This window comes from Microcebus murinus, chromosome 21, assembly GCF_040939455.1.
Source record: "Microcebus murinus isolate Inina chromosome 21, M.murinus_Inina_mat1.0, whole genome shotgun sequence".
Lineage (NCBI taxonomy): Eukaryota > Metazoa > Chordata > Mammalia > Primates > Cheirogaleidae > Microcebus > Microcebus murinus.
Genome location: NC_134124.1, coordinates 21,028,970 through 21,051,021, shown reverse-complemented (window position 1 = coordinate 21,051,021; position 22,052 = coordinate 21,028,970). Strand labels below are relative to the sequence as shown.

Sequence of the window (22,052 nt, the reverse complement as noted above, 5' to 3'; positions counted from 1 at the left end):
GCCAGTCCTGGACAAAGCAAGCTTGCTTTCTAGTGGGGAGTGAAGCAGCATGAAACAATTAACAATTATAAAAATGTGATTATTGTCATAAAGGAGGTATGCCATAGAAATGCAGACAATGTGAGAGAAAACCAGATGCTCAGAGGGTCAGAGAAACCCTCATTAAATAATATTTGAGTTGTTTTAGAAACAAAAGTTACTCAAAATTGGCAATTAAGAAAGTAAAACTCATCATTTCAGTGTTAGTCTTAGACACTGTTCAACAAGCTCACAGAAGGATTATTTAACTCTAGGAGAACTCAGTCGTTCACTTTGCAATTTACTAGTTCATGGGAGAAGTTACTTGTTAACAAGAAGATGTACATCTTGCCCAAAAAATAGCTCCAAGGTTACAGTTATTACCCTATAGGATTAACTCATTTTTGTCTCTAATTTAAATTTTTTTCAAAATACCTTTTATGGTGAATGATAGATAATTGTTCCTTTAAACATTCTTTGACTTGGCTTTACCATCGTCTGAATAGTCTTATTAATAAACGAGCTGAGTAAAACCTTTGACATATATTCATTCTATATTTGCACGAGACTCACCTTTTCACTTCTGAATATGATACTCTGGGGCAAAGTGAGTCTTTAAGGATGAATAGCAATCTACTAAGAAGTCAGAGAGGGTTTCCTCTTTTAAAAGTTTTCCCCAAATATCACGTGTATTCTATAAAGATACACAACATGTACCCACAATAATTAAAAATAAGTAAATTCAATAAATAAATTTTTCCCCAAAAGAACACATATAAACACAAAAAAGAGAAAAAGGAAAAAGAAAAACAAACACTAATATGTTAAAATATAACAGTTCATTTTCTCACCCTCCCCACCTGGGCTTCCCAGAAGCAACCAACTGTATTTAAGTGGCTCTACACTTAGCTCTCTAGTGGTCAGCTCAATAACTCTTCTTTTTAGGTTTATATTACTCTCCTAACTTATTTTTCTAGGATCTTAGTAACTCCCTCTACGAAAGGTAAGGACTTAGCTTCCTTGCAAAATATACTCCCCCCTCCAAAGTTTGTCTTGTTCTTCTTCAGTGGTTATAGTTGTAACTTTATGGAACATATCTAAACTTTCTGTTGCTTCATTAACCTACCTCAGAGGGAGAAAGACCTCATCTTCCCACTTTGTTAAAGATAGCGAGGCCTCAACCTTCCCTTCACCTCTTCTTCCCTGGATACTATCTACCGTCATTTGTCAACTGTGCCCTTGCTTTCATTGTAGAGGTTTCTAACATTTGGTTAATGTGCTTATGTGTGTGCTTTATAGGTTGACTCTAAAGTTGGAAAAGAGAGTTTATTATGATTATATAAATTGTCCACTGGAGATCCAGGTAGTACACTAAGATGACTTATTTATCTTTGGATACAATGTCATAACTTCCAAACCCCAAAAATCAAATGGATTTTTCTTAATGCTACATCTATTGCTCAAAGTCATAGCACTTGTTGTTATGCTTTTTATTTGGACTATGATTTCCTCATATAGTTTTTGTTGTTCATTTCATGGTTTACAATTGTCCACACTACCTAAAGTGATTCACAGATTCAATGCAATTCCCATCAAAATGCCAACGTCATATTTCACAGATCTAGAAACAATAATTCTATGCTTCTTTTGGAACCAGAAAAGAGCCTGAATAGCCAAAGCAATCTTAAGCAAAAGGAATACATTGGGATGAATAAAACTGCCTTTCCTCTCTCTTATTTAGAGAACACATATGGTTTTGTTTTGGGGTCTTTTTTTCCCACATCACTTGGTTCATTTGGCAAAACTCTTTCAGTGGTACTCTTTATTTTTTATTTTTGAGCATATCCTTCTTAAATTTCTTGGACCCTGTTATTTTGATCAAATACTTTCTAGACTGCTGCATAACTATTACCTTCAACTTTTGTGGGAGGTTCTTCAATAGTTTCACCATGTCTCAGGTTTTTTGCTTTTTAAAAATTCTTGAATTTCATTTTTCATTTGAAAGAATATATTCAGAAAGGGCACAGGGAGGTCTAGATATCGTGATGCCTTAAAATGCTTTTATCTTGTCCTCTCTTAGAGTTTGGCTTAAAACCAAATTCTAGGCTCAAAATGCAGAAAATGTAGGAAACCGCTCCACTGCCTCCCTATCTCAAGTGTTGCTGATGAAAAGCGCGATGCCAGTTTGAAGCTTATTTCTTTGAGTATGAGATGTACTCTCTCCCTTACAGAAGGTGTTAAGATCTTTTTTCTTAGAATTTTCGAAAACTGAAGATGATGCAATAGAAACATCTGTTTACTTCCCATTTATGTTACTGGATTCTTGTTGTATAAAGTCAATCTGTCATCTCCCTTCAGCTTGAACAGTATTTTAAAATTTATTTGATAACCAACTCCTCTCCCATTTGTCTGGTATCTTATATTTATTTACCTGTAGGTCTTTATGGGAGGAAAGACCACTACATTGATCTACTGTATTTGTCTTGTTATTTGTAGTAAATACTCTTTTTCCTACATCCTAAGAGATTCATATTTTATTTTCTAATCTTTCCATTAATTAAAAAATTTATGGAATGTATTTTCTAGTCTGTATTTGTTTCTTTTATACTGCTCTGTCCTTATTTTATGGACAGATTATCTGATTTATTATCTTCAAGGATAGTAAGAGGGTTTTAAATATATTCTTCTATCCCTCACATTATCTGTTTTTGCCATGATCACACATCATTTATTTGTAATTTGTGTGTGTGTGTGTGTGTGGTGATTCTTGTCTTAGTTTGTCCCTACTTCTATAACAAAATACCTAAGACTTGGTAATTTATAAATAAGAGAAATGTATTTTTCACGGTTCTGAAAGCTGGGAAGTCCAAAATCAAAGCACCAACAATTTTGGTGTCTGATGAGGGCTGCTCTCTCTGCTTTTGATAAGGCACCTTGTTTTTGCATCCTCCAAAGGGGACCAATGTCATGCCCTTACATCGCAGAAGAGAAGATTAACAAGGGAGCACTCCCTTTAACCTTGAACCCTTTTGTAAAACTGCTAATCCTATTCATGAGGCCAATCCCTCATGACTTAATTTACGTCCAAAAGACCACAGTCACTCAATATGGTTGCATTGAGGATTACATTTCAACATGAATTTTGGAGGAGACATCGTAATTCAAACCACAGCCTTCTGTTCCTGTTCCCCCCAAATTCACGTTTTTCTGACATAGACAATATATTTATTCCCTCCCAATATCCCCAGAAGTCTTAACTAATTCCAGCACCAACTCAAACCCTCAAGTTCAGATTCTCTTCTACATCAGATATGGGTAAGACACAAGGGACAATTCTTCCTGAGGCAAATTACTCTCCCGCTGTGTACCTGTGAAATCAGAGAAGTTATATGCTTCCAAAATACAAGGGTGAGACAGGCAGAGGATGGACATTCCCATTCCAAAAATGAGATATAGGCAGAAAGAAAGGGGTAACAAGAAATATCAGAATGCAACAGGGCAACAACATTAAATCTTCTTTAAGTCCATGCCCTGCCCCCTGGACAAGGTTTGGGCCCCCAAGACCCTAAGGGACTCCTGCACCTAGGCTTTGCTAGGTGCAGCCCACATGGCAGTTCTCACAGGTTGGGGGTATGTGTCTATAAATGACATGGCACTATATCCATAATATGAAAAGAGATCCTGCAACCCAGTAATATAAAAGACAAACCACCCAATAAAAAAATTGAGCCAAAGACTCCAACAAACTTTTCACAAAAGATATACAAATAGCCAATAATCATAACTAAAAGTGCTTAACATTATTAGCCAACAAGAAAATGCAAATTAAAAGAAGAGATTATTATTTCATATCCACAAGAATGATTAAAAATTCTCCCATTCTTCTTGCCATTTGGGGCTTAACCATTATTTATACAGAAGGAAGCAGAAATACAGAAGGAAGCAGAAATATCGTTAAGTAAAATTAAAGGTATCAATGCTATGAAGACGATTAAATGCCAAGGATCTATTTTGGTTATTCCCCATGTTTATAATCTCTTATAGGTCACAAACTTGTTTATTTGGGACATTCATCTGTCTTCATATGTGCGTATCATCTCCTAAAGAAAAATGAGATTGCACTAACTACTAAAATGAGGGTCACAATGCCCTCTGTCACCACAGAAAGTGTTCCTAACTTTTAATCCATACATGGACTTAAGTGGATTCAAACATATTCTGAAACTGCATGTAGACCACATGTATTTACCTATGGTCATCTTTTCCAGGGGGAAAAAAAAATCTATGTTTTCATTATGAAAACTGATGAAATGTAATGTGATGGAAGAAAGATGTCAAAAAATTAGTGACCAGATCAATGGGCTATGTCTCTGTTTCTGGGGAAAGCAACTTTTGTCAGCATTATGATGGCTAAGAATCAATTTTCCATCATACTTTTTCACATTTTTGTTAGACCACCAACAATGATATCAAAATGTTATTTGTAGTCAAGACAATACCTTTCAGAAAACACAATCAGAAGGTCTAGGTCACCAAATCTAGGCTTTAGGAATCTCAAATATATTAAAAATGGTCTCTTAAAGGAGTATTAAAACTTGAAAAATCTCCAGGGATATTAACATTGATTTACACAAAAGGACTACAGAAACAGTTCTATAGAGGCTCCATATGTAGTAAAGTATTGCAGAAGTGCTTCTTGGCTTCTGAATTCTAATGGATTAAGTCTGATAGCTTGCTAAGCTTTCTCAAAATTCTAATGCAAGACCCACCTACAGTCTCTCAAGCAAGGATTTATGCTTTGGAGCTAGAGAAAGCAAGGTGTACCTACATGTATTCACTCTAAAAGCAATCAGGTCTTGCCGTTAGGAAAAATAACTGAAGTTCTGAAAAGAGAATCTTCTATTCTGGAAATGACAAATAGGTTTTCCCTTCCATAAAAGTATCAATTATCATCTGGAGGGACGAGGATTCTAGAACTCCTGAGCTGAATTGATTAATGATGCATGCAGGCCAACAGGAGAGGGGGGTGGTAGCACATGTGTTAGACATCTTTTATCCTTGACCTAGTGAGAATGGTGAGAGCTTCAATAAAGGTAGAAGAGCACAGTGCTATACAGGAAAGAAAGGTAGTAAGAGTAGGTATTGTGTGTAGGAGGAAAATATGGATGGAAGACTTCTAAAATATATTATATAGATGTAAGAACTAGGACAGGCAAATAAAAACTGAACTAAAAATAACTAAAAAGAAAATAATAAAATGAAAAAACAACCAATGTATCAGGAAAAAAAATGACCTATTTCCAAACCAAATGCATTCTGCAATATATTTATCCTCTCACCCAATCAGTATCTATATGCCAAGGCACAGTTGGGAATAAAAAGATTCATTCATAAAAACAAGAATCACTGTCTTGAAGATCTTTCATTTCACTGAGGGAGACTGACCTATAAACATAAATGTAATTACTTCTCTTCACAATAAGAGCTACAATACAGGTTTGAAAAAAAATGTAATGGACTTAAAAGGGAAGAAGTGACTTCCAGCCCAGGGGAGTCCAGAAGGCTCCAGTGAACTGGACCTTAAAAGATGAGGGGCTTTGCAGATTTGTCGTTGTTGTTAGGGTGACCACTACAGGTAAAAACAACAAGCAGGTGCAAAGGAATGGTGATATAAAGGGATGTGACATATTTCTCAAAAAAGGAGATGTTTGCTGCAGCTGGTAGAAAGACTCCAGGGAGGGAAAGGAAGAATATTAGCAAAAGGAAATGATGCAAAATGCTGAATGGGATGGGAAGATCGCATACTACACTTTTTGAGTCTTTAGATAGTTCTTCAGGCAGGGGCCGGAGTGGTATAGTTTCCAAAGCATTTTCCCATTTATCGCACTTTGATCCTCACAACAAATATATGAGATGAACACAGATCAACTCTTCAATACAAGGAAAATGCTGGTGTAAACATTTGAAAAAGGCTCATGAAAAAGTAGTGGCCAAGTGGGGGTGGGTTTAGTAACAAAGCAAAGGGGAAGAATAAGTTGAAGACAAAAAGATCTTTCTGAGATCGTTTTCAGGATGTGAATTTGCAGTGGGGAGATGTTTAACCAACGTTATATTCACCTAGTCATGAAAACAACATATATAAAAATTGCTGGGAAAAGTTAAAATGGCCATTTCTGTTGTTAGGGAGAGAGGGAGAATATTTTAACCTTGCAAATAAGACCTAAATCTGTACAAGGTTTTCAACACAGCAGGAGCTGAGATTTTGTTAAGTTGCAAAGGCCTTGGGTAAAATTCATCCCAAGTAAACAGACAGACTGCAAAACATAACGCTCTGAGAAAAACACAAATCTTTTTTTTTTTTTTTTTTCCTAGCAACTGGCAAAAGGAAACTATTCTTAAAATGTAGCTATTTGAATTAGAAACAAAAAATAAAGGCAAAAAATCTGCTACTACATTCAGAAGCAGAATCAAAAAACATTAAAGCAGGTGACCTTTAGTTGGTAAGACCAAAAAAACCTAGGAATAAAGTTGGGCCCAATATATGCATTTTTAGGGCCCAACCCAAAGATCAGACAGGAGAATTTCTTACTCCACCAGGATAGCTTTAACTGAACCTTTCTTTCCTCACTTTTGTCATTCATAAAATGAAGGTAACCTCCTAAAAGCCATTATTAGAGGTAGAAAGAAAATAAAATGGAGAGTATCTAGATAGAAAAATGAGAGTATATTGCAACTAAGACATTCTGATTTTATTCCAATGTCTCATTGTGAAAAGTGCTAACAATTAGCACAAAGTCTTGTATAGAGTTTATATAAAAAATGTTTTTAGTTTAATCTGTTTGGACCTTCACATTCCATGTTTGAATTGACACCTCAAGATACTTGTCACACATACCCAGAAAGCATTTCTGTAACCCTATTCATTACTAATTCACTTGAAATTGAATGAAACTGTAATACGTGCTGAGCTCCAGGACAGCTGCAGCCCTCTGCTCCAAACACCCATTTTACAGATGAGGAAACTGAGACCCAATAGAACAGGTAGGTGTCATGCAGATATCAAGAGGCCAAGCTCAGCACGACTCCTGGCTTATAACAAGACACTCGACAAAGACAGCCTGGGGTAGAAAGCAACACTGTGGATTCTCTTGCCAGATTCTTCTCTCTTCACCACAGCGTGTGACTCAGTACTGCTGATCCTCTCATTTTTGACACTAAGGTATTTCAATGCATGATGAATTTCAGGAGAAATTCAGTGAGGGCTGTAGAAAACCATAAGAGAAGGGCCATGGTAAGACTCGATAAGTTACCCACAGTTCTGCTGCTGCGTTGCCAGGCACAAACTATATAAAAACCATCATTTCCACATCCAAAGGAAACAGACAAGTGCAAAAGCCATCCGCGTGAATACAAAGACTTCTACAAAACCAGCATAAGACTTTACTGATGAGAAAGATCCCAGAGGGGAAAATATACACCTGTTAGCACCCACCTCTCTGCCTTTACTGAGGACTATCAGAAGCAATAATAAAGTCTACCCTCAAAACCAGCTTCTAATTTCCCTTTTATAACAGTTCTTAGAGAAGGGATTCTGTATATAGAGCAAGTTGGTAATAGACTAATTTGTCCATGTAGGAAAAGCACTGTTAGCTTGCACATATTTTCAGTTCTTCTGGCTTTTACATTGTACTGTAGAAATTAAGACTTTACAGAGTACAGCTAAAATAAAAACCAATGCTAAAGTCACATGAAAAAATAATGACAGTAATACAAACTGTGGAGGTGCACAAAGGAATTCAGCTCTTCAATGTTCCCGGGACAATTAACCTTGCCAATATCTGTTATACATGCTAAATAGTCCCAGGCTGCCTTTCAATCATTCTGGACAGATAAAGCATAGCATTTACATTTAACAACGGTTTTTTTTTCTCAACACGATTTCCTACATATTAATTAAACGACGCCTTTCTCCCCTGCCTTGGGCAACAGGGTCCACTTTATTCAGACATTCCGAATTCTTCTAATGAAACACTGATACGGTTTTGTAGAAAACAGCAGCACTTTGCTTTCAGCGAAAATTAAGCAAATGCATAGATACACACACAGGGACTCAGATACCGCATACAACGGGGACTCGTGTTACTCTTTTGCTTAGGAATGTAACTGTTTATGTCATCTCTAAAAGCAAAAACGGCAGCTTCACATTTATAGAGGGTTCAGAAGGAACCAGCACACACTAGCACTTTAGAAGCATAATTCCGCTCAATCCTCACTTCTTATCGGGTAGGTAAGAGAATCATACCCATCCTAAGAATTAAGAAACTGAGGCTTGGAGCAGTTCCATGACTCACCATTGGTCATACACCCAGAAAGCAGAGAAGCCTGGACTTGAGCCCAGGCAGTATCAAGCCAGAGCTCTTCATTAAATGAAACTGCCTCTGCCAGTCATCACATGGAAGTTTCTAACTAGCATATTTCACAGCTCCTGGTATGACTCTACCATGCTCCTTGAAAAAGACGGTTCACCCCGAGAATACTGACTTGGATTAGCATGCTTTAAATTATCATTGCTTTCAAGCAATGATCCCTGAGGGCAGCAGTAATAGTTACTATTAACTTTACACGTCCCAGAACTTACTAGAAAAAAATGCAGAATTCATCCCTTTAAGTGGCAACTCTGGAAGCCTCTTCCGGGGCACTGTTTCTTCATACCTTGTCTAGAATTAAGAGTGAGTCATGGTCACTAAGGCCAAAGGCGTACCATGATGGTTAAGCCAGGTTTTGGAGCCAAACGAGCTGACACTTGGATTTATTTTCTGTGACTAAGCAGTGTCAATTTGGGCACACTGCTTTACTATGAATTAGGAATAATGATACGTATTCCCAGAGAGCAGTTTTAAGGATTAAATGAGTTTATGCATTTTTTTAAAAAGCACTTTGAACAAAGTACTCAGTTAATGTCAATTTCTAAAACAAAAAAAGAAAGAAAGAAAAAAAAATCAATGCATTTTAAAACTGAAGTATAATTTACACACAGTGAAATGCTTAATAAGTGTGCCATTTAATCAGTTTTGGTGATTGCATATCAAGGCAGAATGTTTCCATCACCCCAGAAATTTTCCTCACACATGTATTCCAAGCAATACCCCACGAGAAGTACTGAGCTGATTTCTATCACAGATTAGTCCTGATTATTCTTGAATTTCGTATAAAAGAATATACACAATAAGGCATTTTTTCCCTAGATGTTTGGCTTCTTTCTCCCATCATACTACTTTTGAGATTCGTCCAATTATGTTTATCAGTCAACTGTTCCTTTTTATTGCTGATTAGTACTCTACTTTATGAATATATCAGAGTTTATCTTCCTGTTGGACATCCAAGTTGTTTTCAGCATTTGATTATTATGATTAAAGCTACTACGAATATCTGTGCGCAAATGTTTTTATTATGATTAAATGCTTTATGATGATTAAAGCTACTATGAACATATGTGCACAAATGTTTTCAATCCCCTTGTATAAAAATATAGAAGTGGAATATCTGGGCCTTAAGGGTCTATGCTAATTCCACATTCCACTTTGTATTCCTTATAAAGTTATAAAAATTGAATGGGTGAATTTTTAAGAAACTGCCAGATTGGTTTTCAAAGTGGTTGGAGCACTTTACAATTCTTGTCATGCATGAGAATTACTGTTATTCCATGTCCTCTTAACTTTTCGTGTCATCATCCCTTTTATTTTCAGCCATTCTGATAGGTGTGGAGAAGCATCTCAGTGTGGTTTCAATTTGCATTTTTCTGACAACAAACAATGTTAAGCACCACTGCTTGTGTTTATTGGCTATTTACATCTTGTTTTATGATGTACATGTGCATATATGATAAATACATGTGTAACAAATATCTCCTACCAGTCTGTGGCCCATCTCTTTATTTTCTTGGTAGTATTTTTAGATGAGTTTAGATGAGTTTACTGCTTTTAATTTTTAGGAAGTTCACTGTAGTTTTTTTCCTCTTATGGTTTGTGCTTTTTGTGTCCTTTTAAGACATCTTTACCTCCTAAAGTTACAAAGACAATCTAGATTTTATAGTATATCTTTGCTGTTTTAGCTTTCATATTTCAGTCTATGATCTGACCGAAATTGATTTTTGTGTATGGTGTGAGATAGAGGTTAAGGTTCTTTATTTTTCATATAAATATCTATCTGTTCCACACTATTTGTTGAAGCAGTTTTTCTTATCTCCATTGGATTAATTTGCTGTTCTAGCTGATGGCCAGTTCACTGTATATGTATGTGTCTACTTCAGAATTTTCTATTCTGTTCCATTAATTCATTTATTTATAATGGTAGCAATTTTAATTTTTATTATCTTTATGTTTATTTTCCCTTTTAGATTTCAAAGGCAATGACTAAAACGTCAGTAACTTTTACAGTTTTTCAAAAAGTTTTTTCACTTTTGATGTCATATATATGTAAATGTATTTGTGTGTTCACATATAAATAAATACAAATACATACATATATACATACATACACACTAAGCCATACTAGTCATTAATATTCTCAGATCTTCCTAGTTTTAGACATAGGATTTTTACATGTGCCTATATTTTCAGAGATCAGGCAACAGGTTTAACAGGGATTTTCAAATTTTAGCAAAGCATATGAATTATCTGGAGAGCTTGTTCAAAAACAGATTCATGGACCCCCCCATCTCAAGATGTTCTGACTTAGTAAGTCTGGAAAAGAGCCTATAAATTTGCATGCCTAATAAGCTTAGATGATGTTGATGCTGCTAGTTTATGGACCATACTTTACACAGCACTGACTTAGAAGACTCAAACAGCTTTTCTAACGTTCATGCATAAGCTTTACCAGAATTTTGATTTGCCTTTTTTTTTTATTTATTTCAACATATTATGGTAGTACAAATGTTAAGGTTACGTATATTGCCCATGCTCCCCCCCTCCCACCCACCCGACAACCAATAAATGTTATTCCTATATATCCACTTAAGTGTTGATCTGTTAATACCAATTTGCCGGTGAGTACATGTGGTGCTTGTTTTTCCATTCCTGAGATACATCACTTAGTAGAATGGGTTCCAGCTCTATCCAGGAATATACAAGAGGTGCTATGTCACCATTGTTTCTTAAAGCCAAATAGTACTCCATGGTATACATATACCACGTTTTATTAATCCACTCATGTATTGATGGGCACCTGGGTTGTTTCCACACCTTTGCCATTGTAAACTGCTTTTCTAAAATCTATTTCCATAGTCCCTAATTCATACTGTCTTCACTTGAAAAGACACCTGAAAAATCTGCTCCATGTACCAGAGCAAAGAAGCCAGTAAGCATTATGGTGGATTGATGGTACTAACACTGCCTCATTTCCTTCTTCCTTCCTAGAAATTGGGTTTTGGTCTGTGAACAGTGACATGTCCGTCCTTATGTATACCATGGCTGAACAGAGCCCTGTGATTATGCACTGCAAAGTAGACATTCTTCTCTCTGCATCCGCTGTCAATAAGCAGAGAGCTTTATTTTCCCTTTAATGGTTGACTGGTCTCTAAATCAGAAACATGTTTATAGCCAAATCCTTTGAAACTTCGCTGAATTTACGTTTTAAGTTGTTGGCATCTAAGAGAATATTCTTGACAGAACACAGACGTTTTGAATTAAAGTTCAACACCCTCAAAGCAAAGAACTCAGCCATCAAGATCCAAATGCAAACCCCTAGGCTTCTCTAGGTTTTCAGGACAAGCAGAGAAGAGCTTTTTAGCTTTCCTTTCCAATAGATCAAGAATGAGTGGGCAGAGAGGATCGCACCACAACTACACATCTATTATGCAGAATGTTTATACTTGCACAAGGACTCAAAAAAGTACACTATGTGTTTCTTTTTTCTTTTCTGATTGTTAAGCTACCTATTTGGCTTTTGAAACCATGTTAATGGCTAATGAAGTCCTAATTATTTATACTTAGGCTGCCTTTAATATGCCCCTTGATCCAAAGGGAGAAAAATAATTTATCTCTTTCACAAAAAAAGAAAAAAAAGAAAGAGTAAATAAGGAGAATTTGTTTGAAATGCTCCCCCTGACGTGCTCACCAGTCTCTCAGCATTCTTTTAGAGGCACCATGAGCAACGTGAACAACAGAGCTCAATCATTTCTTCACTGGCATTTGGGAATACTAGGTAGAAGGCGTTATGTGCTTTGTTCTCAAAGGAAGGACCATTCTTGACCAGCTAAAAGCAACACTTACTGCAGCAGTGAGAAATTCAGAGATAAAATGACAGAAGGCTTGTGTCTATAACTAATTTGATTTTCACCAGCTCTGTACCTCCACCTTGCACAAATCCATGATATAGCGGAGGCCTCCTATGGCACCATGAGAAGACAGCCAACCCAACACCTTACCTATGTTGTTCTTCCAGTTCCCAGAAGCCTTTGGGTTATGAAGAATTATTTCTTCTTTCTTTTTTCAAGGAGACTAAAAGGTTACCAATGGAGATTAACAGGAGTTACCAGTGGAATTTTCAGAGACTCCTAAAATTTCTCCTGGACATGCCATGTGGCCCTGAGATGTTAAAGCATCGTGTCCCCAGGGCTTTTAACCAGTAGTGAATGCAATCCTACTATTCTATACAGGAGATAAGCATAGAGATTCACATTCTAATAGGTTTGGAAATCAGTCTGGCCCCTGATCTTTTCTTGCTATACAGCCTTAGAAAATCTTTTTATCTCCCTTCTTTTTTCCCTACAACAGAAATCCCTATTCCAGATGGCTGTTATGAGTTTTTCAAAACTCATAGCATAATGCCTGACAATAAACACTCCACAAATTGTAGTTCTGAGCATTTTCTCTTCCTCCTTCCTCCCAGCTGTCCATCCCTCCCCAACAACCTCTCTCTCTCTATAGATATATATATACACATAAACTTATATATACACATATAGCGAGTAGATATCATTCAAATTATGTATATTATGCATGCATATGATTGTGTATGGCATGAATGTATATGTATGTATATACATACTTAGTTGATTGGTGTATGATTATTATTATTGTCATCATTATCAGTGGAACTAGAAAAAAAAAAGCCTTCGTGACTCTAACTTAGAACTTGCCCCAACATGGGTATGCATCCAAAATAAATACAAAGTTTCCTTCAAGACCCTAAGAAATGACAAAGCTTTGTCAAAGTCTCTTGTGAACATTGAAAATAGCAATAAACAGTGTATTTACACAGCACCACTCCTTCACTCATCCCTTTAGCTAAAGTCTTACCACACACGTATCTATTCTGATTTCTCTTTTCCTTCTACCTGAGACAGGTGCACACACCTCTGTGCATTATTTCTCTTTGCCCTCTGGCCACCTCTCATTACATAGACAAGGCAGCCTTTCTTCAGTTGCCCCCGTTGTATCTTCAACTGTCATACCACACCCCACAAGCTAGTAGCAAAAGAAACGCTCGTCCCTTAAAGAGAGGAAGGGACAAAGGCAAGAGAATGAGGTACTAGGGGTAGGAAAGGCTGATTAAATGTTTACAATTAAATATCTTTAGAGGTATTACATTTGTCTTAGAAAATAAGATATTGAAGTCCTGAATCCATACCTTAGCAGTCCTAATCTTCTTGAATCTTGGACACAAATTTCAGGGCAACATTGGGATGAAGATAATCTCCTCAGGCCACCACCAAAGGGATAGTTTTCTCAGCCTCCACACGGGTTCCGTTCAGCCTTCTCCAGGTCCCTGAGGATGGAGGATTTTTCCCAGTCTACAAAAATCACAAGAGAAAGAAGATAGCCATGAGGACAAATGAGAGACGGTGGTGGGGGAGATTAAGTTCAAGGCCATTTGGTCTGAAGAGACTAAACCAAAGATACTTCAAATTCTGATTGGCATAAAAATGCATTGGCGCTTGAATGGATTCAGTTTTAATGGGATCAAAAAATGATCCCCTCTGCTTGCCCCCCAAAAGTCATAGTATATAAGGCTGGAAGGTGTTTTAGGACCTAACTAGTCAAATCTGCTCATTTAACTTATAGGGAAACTCTGGATCATAGAGAAAAAGTAATTTTCCCATGATGATTCATAACTTGAGTCATGTTTCAATTACTGAAGCAAGCAAATCTTTAAGAAACAAAAACAATGTGGTTAACACTAGCCTATGATAAAGTGAGACAGGGGACAATGTATCACTCAACCTTGAAATACTTACCTCACCTGGTTTGTAAGGTACAGTCTTACCTGTTATCATTAGCTACTCTGTCCAGGCCTTGGCTACCTCTATTAGATCTTCCAAATTCCAACATAAACACATCTCAGGACTCAGATATGAGCCTCTTATCCATATACATTCTCCAGTTCCGTGGCTGAAGACACCATGTATATACTGACAACTGGGAGAGTTCTCTCCAAGCTCAGATATTTCTCTGAACTCCAAACTTCTAAGTCAACTGACTATTCCACAACTCTGCTGGGATTCTAATAGATTCATCAGATATAACATGTCCAAACTCAAGTCATGACTATCACCATCTCCACCACCAACTCCTTCCTGGAAGAAAGAAAATCCCTCCCTCTTCCCAGCTGATACCTTCTCAGTCAATGACAAAGTCATTCACCCAGTTGGTCAGGCCCAAACCCTTTAAGTCAACCTTGACTCCTCTCTGACATATATACCTCCTGTTTTCCACTCCATCAGAACATTATGGTGGCTCTGTGTTCAGAATATATTCAGCAGCTGACCATTTCTTATTAACCCCTTTGCTACCACCTTGGTGCAAGCCATCATCATAGGTCTATGAGGCTGCAGGGCTGGCTCTGTGAGACCAGATCTGGCGCTCTCAACCAGACCTGAGTGAGAGAATCACTCCCTTTCTCAGAACCTTCTACCTTACTCAGAGGTGGTTACAATGGCCAAAAAGGTCCTGCATGATGCAGCTCTGTCACCCCTGTCCTCATCTCCAACTCTTCCCCCATCATTTATCTCTATCCAATCATGCTGTTCCTCTAAGATGCCTCTGACTATTAGTAGCCTTTGAACTTGCTATTTCTTTTGCTAGGAATACTTTCCTCCCTATTTCATATTTTTGGTCAAATATTACTGGAAAGGTACCAGTGATGCCTCTGGTACTTATCCTACTTAAAATGGTAAGCTCTTACCACATCTCTCTTTCCTCTTTCTCTGGGTTTAAAACTTGGGAAACTCCTATTACCTGTTTACCTATTCATCTTCCTTTCTCCAATAAAACGTAAGTCCTCCGCATGCAAGGAATTTCATCGCTGGTATGCTGCTGGGTCTCAAGCCCTTTGCTCACAGCCTAGCACAGAGATGGAGTTCAATACATATTTTTTGAATGCACACACAGGAAGTTTAAGGAAACCTCAAGGTCACTTCGCTGATGAGTATATAGCTAAGCCTGGTTTGAACCAAAAGCGTTCCATCTCCAGCATTTTTGATAGCTACACAACACTGACTATATGAATGTCTTCCAGTGTTGGGCTTAGGAAAATGATTGGTATAGCCTAGCATGGGACACAAAAGGTGTGTATTATGAATATTTACGGACCTAGTAAAATGAAAACCCTGACATTATTTCTAGAAACACTTAAGGAATACGTGTTACATGTATCGGGAAGATCCTGGTTACATGCTAATATTACAATCTCATCGTTCCTCTCATCATGTCTTTTTCAGTTTTTCCTGCCTTTCTCTCATGCCCAGTATTTTTTACTCATCCCTCAAATCTCAGTTCCTGACTTACTTGAAAAGATATGAGGAAAAGGAATCCAGGGTTAGACAAGAAAAAGGGAAGAGAGATGTTTAGGAAAAAAGTGTGGGGCCAGCATCAAAGGATTTGGGTCTAAGTCCAACCTGGTCACCAATTTGCTGTGTGCCTTTCAGGTGGTCCCTTCCTTTCCTGCTGGGAGCCTGTTTCTTCACTAGGCTAAAATATATGCTTTTTAAGGTATTCAGCTCCAAAACATTACTATTTTCTATTTTTAATTAATAAAAGGCTTTTGTATACTCAGTAGCCTAACAATGGTTGAGAAATATGGTGCCATGTTTAAGAATAAGTCTTTGGATTCCACCCCATGATGCTGGTTCTGGTTCTACACTGTAAAACACTGGCCAAGACCATGAACCTCTCTAAGTGTGTTATTTTTTGTACAAGTCAGAAGAAGGAGGAAGAGGATGCTTATGCTTATGTTTACCGACCCCTTCAGAATGTTTATGAAATAAGGTCACACAGGTAAATAATTCATTACAATTCTTTGTGTTTTCCATTGTGGGAGGCTTACATTCTGCATGGTATTTCATGACTTTGTCTACTTTCATCTTGTTTCCCAAAGTCTGAGTCTTTTCCATCTTTTGTCATGTGAAATTGCTTTTGTGGCCCTTAATGACTTTGGGCAACTTTCTCTGGACCATCTCCAGGCTCAGATGCATGTAGTTACCCCAAGTGCCCCCACATTCTGGAGCTGGTGGCAGAGCTTTTTAACATGAGAAAGTCATGTTTTCTGGTTCACTTCTTATTCTCTTGCTAATACCCAGCAATTTGGGGGGATGATCTTGGCCCTAGTTTTAGAATGTCAAGCCACAGTCCACAATTATTCCTGTATTCCCAAGCCAAGAGACACAACTTTGGAAAGCAAGGGATGCTGTAATTCAGCACAATGATATATGGAGTTATTAAATAAATTGTGCTGACTGCTTTGAGAATTCAAGTCTCAAGTCTATCCAAATGCAACTTTCTTTCTTTTTTCCTAAGTGATATTAAGAAACTGTCTATGTTCAAGTAGTAACAACATAAAAATATGTCACCTACCTTCCAGGTTTAGTTAACTAATAAATATGTCACCTACTTTCCAGGTTTAGTTAACTAATAAATATGTCACCTACCTTCCATGTTTAGTTAACTAATAAATAGTTAAGATGCTTTAGGGAAAAGTTACTGTCCGTTCTAAGTCATTCAAGGGCATGGTCCAAAGTACATTTAACACAACAAATGTTTTGGGGGCACATAATATTTGCCAGGCACTTTGTTAAAGACTAGGGGTATGGCCAGGGATATTAAAGACTTTATTTCTACCTTCGTCAAGCCTTTGTTCCAGCAGTTTTTCTTTCTTTTGCAATTTCCTAACTTCTGCCCAGATAATGAAAAGACTTGACAAACTCCTCCGAAGTTACTCATTCTTCCCAATAGTGATATAGGGTGTCCTGACATAAATATCCTCATTTCTGCTTGATAGAGACAGTTCTATAATTCTTGGTTTTCCCAGGAGACTTGCTGATTTTCTTAGTTTGCTCCCCCATCCCACCCCCACCCAAAACATACCCATGTTATTTCCCTCTCCCAGCAAAGAAACAAAAGTATTCATGAAATCCACAAATGCCCTATCCATGAACAAGCTGCCACATGGTACGGGAAAGGGCCCTGGACTCAGATCAGAGTTTCAGAAATTAGCTTTTCTGCAATCCTTGCAAACTACATAAAGGGATTAATGCTATTACGTGGTGAACTAAACTGAGAAAGTATACACTAGGAAATCGTCAAAAAGGATAATGTCAAGAAAGAGCAACAGACGTCTGAAATCACCAGTGTCTGCGTGGGGGACAGCACTAATCATAGAGGTGGGGGGCACCTTTGCCTGTCGGGCAGCCTTGAACGCTTCAGGGAATATGTCATTTTTTAAAAGGTATCAATTAGTGGCTGCTCAGATGGCAGAGTGTGAACTGCACTTCTCTAATGGTTGGGTTGTGTTAAAAACGATTCCTTTGAGTATAAAGGGCACTAAGGCACTGAGTCACAGATAGGCTGACACCAGGACAGACTCCCAAGACAAGCAGTCACCCAGAAAAGGCAGAAGCAGGGAGAGTGGGAAAGATATAAAGGTATTACAAAGTCTGAAATAGATCTTGATTAAAATTATTGGGTGGAAGTGGGCTGAGGCAAAGGATGACCTATGAATTTAAACCTATCTAACTGTGAATTTAAATGTAAAACTACACCAACAGGTTGGGGTCCTGCTGGGAATTCCAGAAGTATTATTGTAAAGACTAACCTCCCAAGGAGAAGAGGTATGATTGTACGTCTATACCACAGAAGTAGACAAACCTCCATACAGAATGTGTGTTGTTGGCAATGCGTCACAATATGTATATTACTTCCATTTGAATAAACAAAAATTGAGGTTTGGTAACATTAAGTAATCTGAAAGAGACTGCTCAACTAGAAAGTGACAAAGTCAGAATTCAAACTCAGAACTGATCTTGGAGCTTATTGGCCAGGGGTCCTCAAACTTTTTAAACACGGGGCCAGCTCACTGTCCCTCAGCCCGTTGGAAGGCCATTGGAGAGTGTGGTGCACATTCCACACATGCGCATTGTGCGTATGGGATGAGTCAGCTGCTAAGGAGGACAGGCAGCGGTGGCAAAAACACCCGGCAGGTCGGATAAATGTCCTTGGCGGGCCGCATGTGGTCAGCGGGCCGTAGTTTGAGGACGCCTGTCATTAGCAATCACCAAACATACTACAAACCACAGTTGATTTTTTTTCCTAGATTTTATTTCTGCTTAAACCCAGCTCTGATACCTGGAAGTGCCACAATTTGAATTCCAAAGGAAGAACTCGGTCTCCTAGCAGTATAACTGAAAACTGGCCTAGCTCAGTCTTTGCTGAGGACAGGGGAAACACCCAAATAAGAGAAGGCACATTTCCTCCAGAGCTCTGAGGTCACACGCCATGCATTGGAATGGTTGCTGCCGTAGCAACAAAGACGCTATAGTAAACCCAGCAGCAAGTCACCACTGGGGGTCGGCCTCAGTTGTAAAGCATTAATTACACTTTCTACTAGCTGACAATGCTGAAAAACAAGGTCAGGGCTATAAAACATAAATACTTTGAGGATCCAGGTGCTCAGCTGTAACTGGAACTACCAGTTTTGGTTGACTAAATATTAAAGACCTTGCCTTCTGTTTCTAGTCTGGATAACAAACAATTCAACTGCTAGGGAATAGAGAAAGGAAACTCATGCTGCTCTATTTTAAGTGCTAGTGAGTTTTAGATACTCATCTCTTGCCAATGCATTAGTACCTGATTCTACTATCTGGTCTGCGTTTTAAACTAGATTGTGAAATCCAAGGAATTCTGGAAGAAAAGTCACTGAATGCTACATTGAGATGTTAGGAAATTTCATGGCACCTGAGCTAATTGCTCATCTGTATAGCCTTCTTTGCTAGCTAAATATGTTTATCGTAGAAACTTTAACAGTAGGTTAGACACTGATCCTCCATAGGCAGTAAAATCAGATACATTTTTAAAATAGAGTGTACATAGAAGTATGAATGCCTTCTCCATGTACACCCACCTACCACCCCTCCAAGTCTGACATTTGCTACTTTAGATATCTAGAAACTCAGGTCTACCCTTTGCCTTAGCAAATTGGTTTTTGTCTCCAGAGAAGCAGTCCTCATTCCCAGCCTAAGAGTATATATGATGTCCCTAAATACATTCACTCTTTGTAGAATTTCCATATTCAGTCACATGCCACCTAAGCTTTCATACATGCCTGTGCACCAGCACACCATGTAGACACCAGCAATCTGCAGTGGTGGCATGCTACTCCACATGGCCCCAATCCAGACAGCTGGCTTTCTATGCCACCTAAAATCCAGGCAGGGGCTGACCTCCCCACACCGTCCTTACTTGCTAGCGTGAAAAACTACTGGAAACCACATGCTTAGACAGACCAGTCATTAAATTACCAAGGGATACTTTGAGCAGCAGCTTTCCATATTTCAAGATACCCAGCACAATACAGAAAATCATCAAAACCATTAATATCAGCATAAATAGATCACCACCTAATCCCCAAAACAATGTCCTCTGATTTCCTGACACATGTGAGACTTACAATATTACAAAATTGCTACTGTGAACACAAAGAAAGGATGCTCAGCAAAAAAATAAAACCCTGTCATTCTCAGAGGCTGTCAACAAGGACACTATTTTGCCTTGATACCATAAAATGCAAAGATAATACAGGCTAAAAGTATTAGATCCCCCCGGGTTTGATTCCTGGCTTCCATTAGTTGTGTCCTTGCACAAGTTATTTAACATCTCAGTACTTTATCTGCAATACAGAAATCACAGTAATACCTACCCAAAGAGTTCTACGGGAGGATTAATTTTAAAGCACTTAGAACAGTGTCTAGCAAGGAGTTAAGTATGCAGTTGTTTGCTGCTAAAGTTAATTGTTACATGAGGTTTGGGATTTTATTTTTGCTTTAATAAATAAATAAGGAGCCAGCTTACCTGTTACGGAAAGGAAGAAAATAGGAAAAACACTAATAAAAGAAATGTCATCTAGGTAGGACATGTAAGCTCTTGAGAGCTGGATAAAATTTCAGAGGGGTGAACATTAGATTTAAGTAGAATCTCCTGGAAGGCCTTGAATTAATACAATGGTGCCACACTGGGTCTGATTTTTCTTGCTTATTAAATGGGCATGAAAACACTTCAACTATGTTTTATAAGAATTTTAAGAGGATCAAAAAAAATAGTAATATGTGCACAATGCATTTGTGTCTTACCTACTAGACAAAACTATTCAGAGCATAGATTTTTTTCCAGTTTATTTCTATGAGGCACAGAGTTTGCATAAAGTCATTGTATAGACATATTATCTGTATACGAACATGAATCAATCAATTATGCTTAATACCCTCCACTGACTGATCTCCAAACAAAGCTAGGCCATTTCCTCACCAATTTTGTGGTGGCAAAGAGGAAAGGCTGGCCTATAGGGAATGACCTGCCACACTGATGTATTGAGTAAACCCAATAAATCTGAGATCAGCAGAGAATTAGTGCCCAACCCCCAGGCTATTAATGAAAGCACAGCTAGTCATCATTATTACTGGTGATCAACAAGAGTCTCAGAAATTATTTATTGAGCTTGTATGTGCCAGTGCAGCAATGAACTTGTATTTTTTCATGAAATCTTCCCAATAAACTGATGAGGCAGTGTTATTAGGTTCCCATTTTGCAGATGAAGAAGGTGAAGGCTCAGGGCACTAAACTAACCTGTGAAACATCAGAGCATGGACTGGAACCTAGAAGAATCTTGAATCCAGGTTTGGGAATTCTAATCATTGCATTAACTCTTTCCTTTACATGTTTTCTGAGTTTGTTATTTCTTACATTGCTTATGGTGTTTTGTGAGTGATAGTATTTTCATTTCATAGGAGCAAAGACATCATTATATAGTCTTTAATATATGAAGATCTTTTAAAAAATAACAAAGAAAAACTCTAGTAAGATTCTAGAAAATTAGGCAAGGAGCTATCAATAGGAAGTATAAAGAAAAAGAAACGCAAAAAGCCTATGAGCTCAGCAACATTTATAGTAAGAGAAATGCAAATTAAGGATGGGGAAATTAGAGCATCGTTGAGAATAATAACTGAAAAGGATTAACACACTACAGATATATTTAAATTCATGAGATCATAATACTAAGACAAAGAAAAGAAAGCAAGCCTCACATTGGTCATCCTTGTGGCCTATAAACAAATATTGATAAAAAGTTTCCATTTATACAAGTTTTTCACCTAAAATGAAGACAAAAATCTTAAGTATCAACATTTTGTAATCTCTAATAAAATAGATCTAGGCAATCATTATCAATGGCTACTGTTACAAAAAAGAGAGAAGACTTCATCGGTCTCCTGATGCTAAAACTATGTAACCTGACTCACATCAAGATGCTTGCCTTGAACCCCAGATTACAGTAATTCAGGTGACTAATAGGCTATAAATAATATCACAGGGATGAAATCAGCAACATCCAGACTGTGGGACTCTCTGCAAGACAAAGAATTCTCTCCATAAATAAATTATGAGGAAATAATACAGAGTAATGGGGAACCTATGGATAAAAAGAGACTTAGGAAACATGAGAGTCAATTTTAATGGATGGAACTTACATGGATCTTGATTCATAAATGA

At 37.7% G+C, this 22,052-nt stretch overlaps 1 protein-coding gene across 1 annotated transcript in view; it reads right to left on the bottom strand.

Annotated features, from left to right (window-relative positions):
- SGCD (sarcoglycan delta) overlaps window positions 1–22,052 on the bottom strand; it is an 870,136-nt gene that overhangs the window by 507,366 nt on the left and 340,718 nt on the right. Inside the window, exon 2 of the mRNA XM_012781600.3 lies at window positions 13,651–13,813. The gene's annotated coding sequence lies outside the window, so the exon portion shown is untranslated. The remainder of the gene's footprint in view (window positions 1–13,650; window positions 13,814–22,052) is intronic.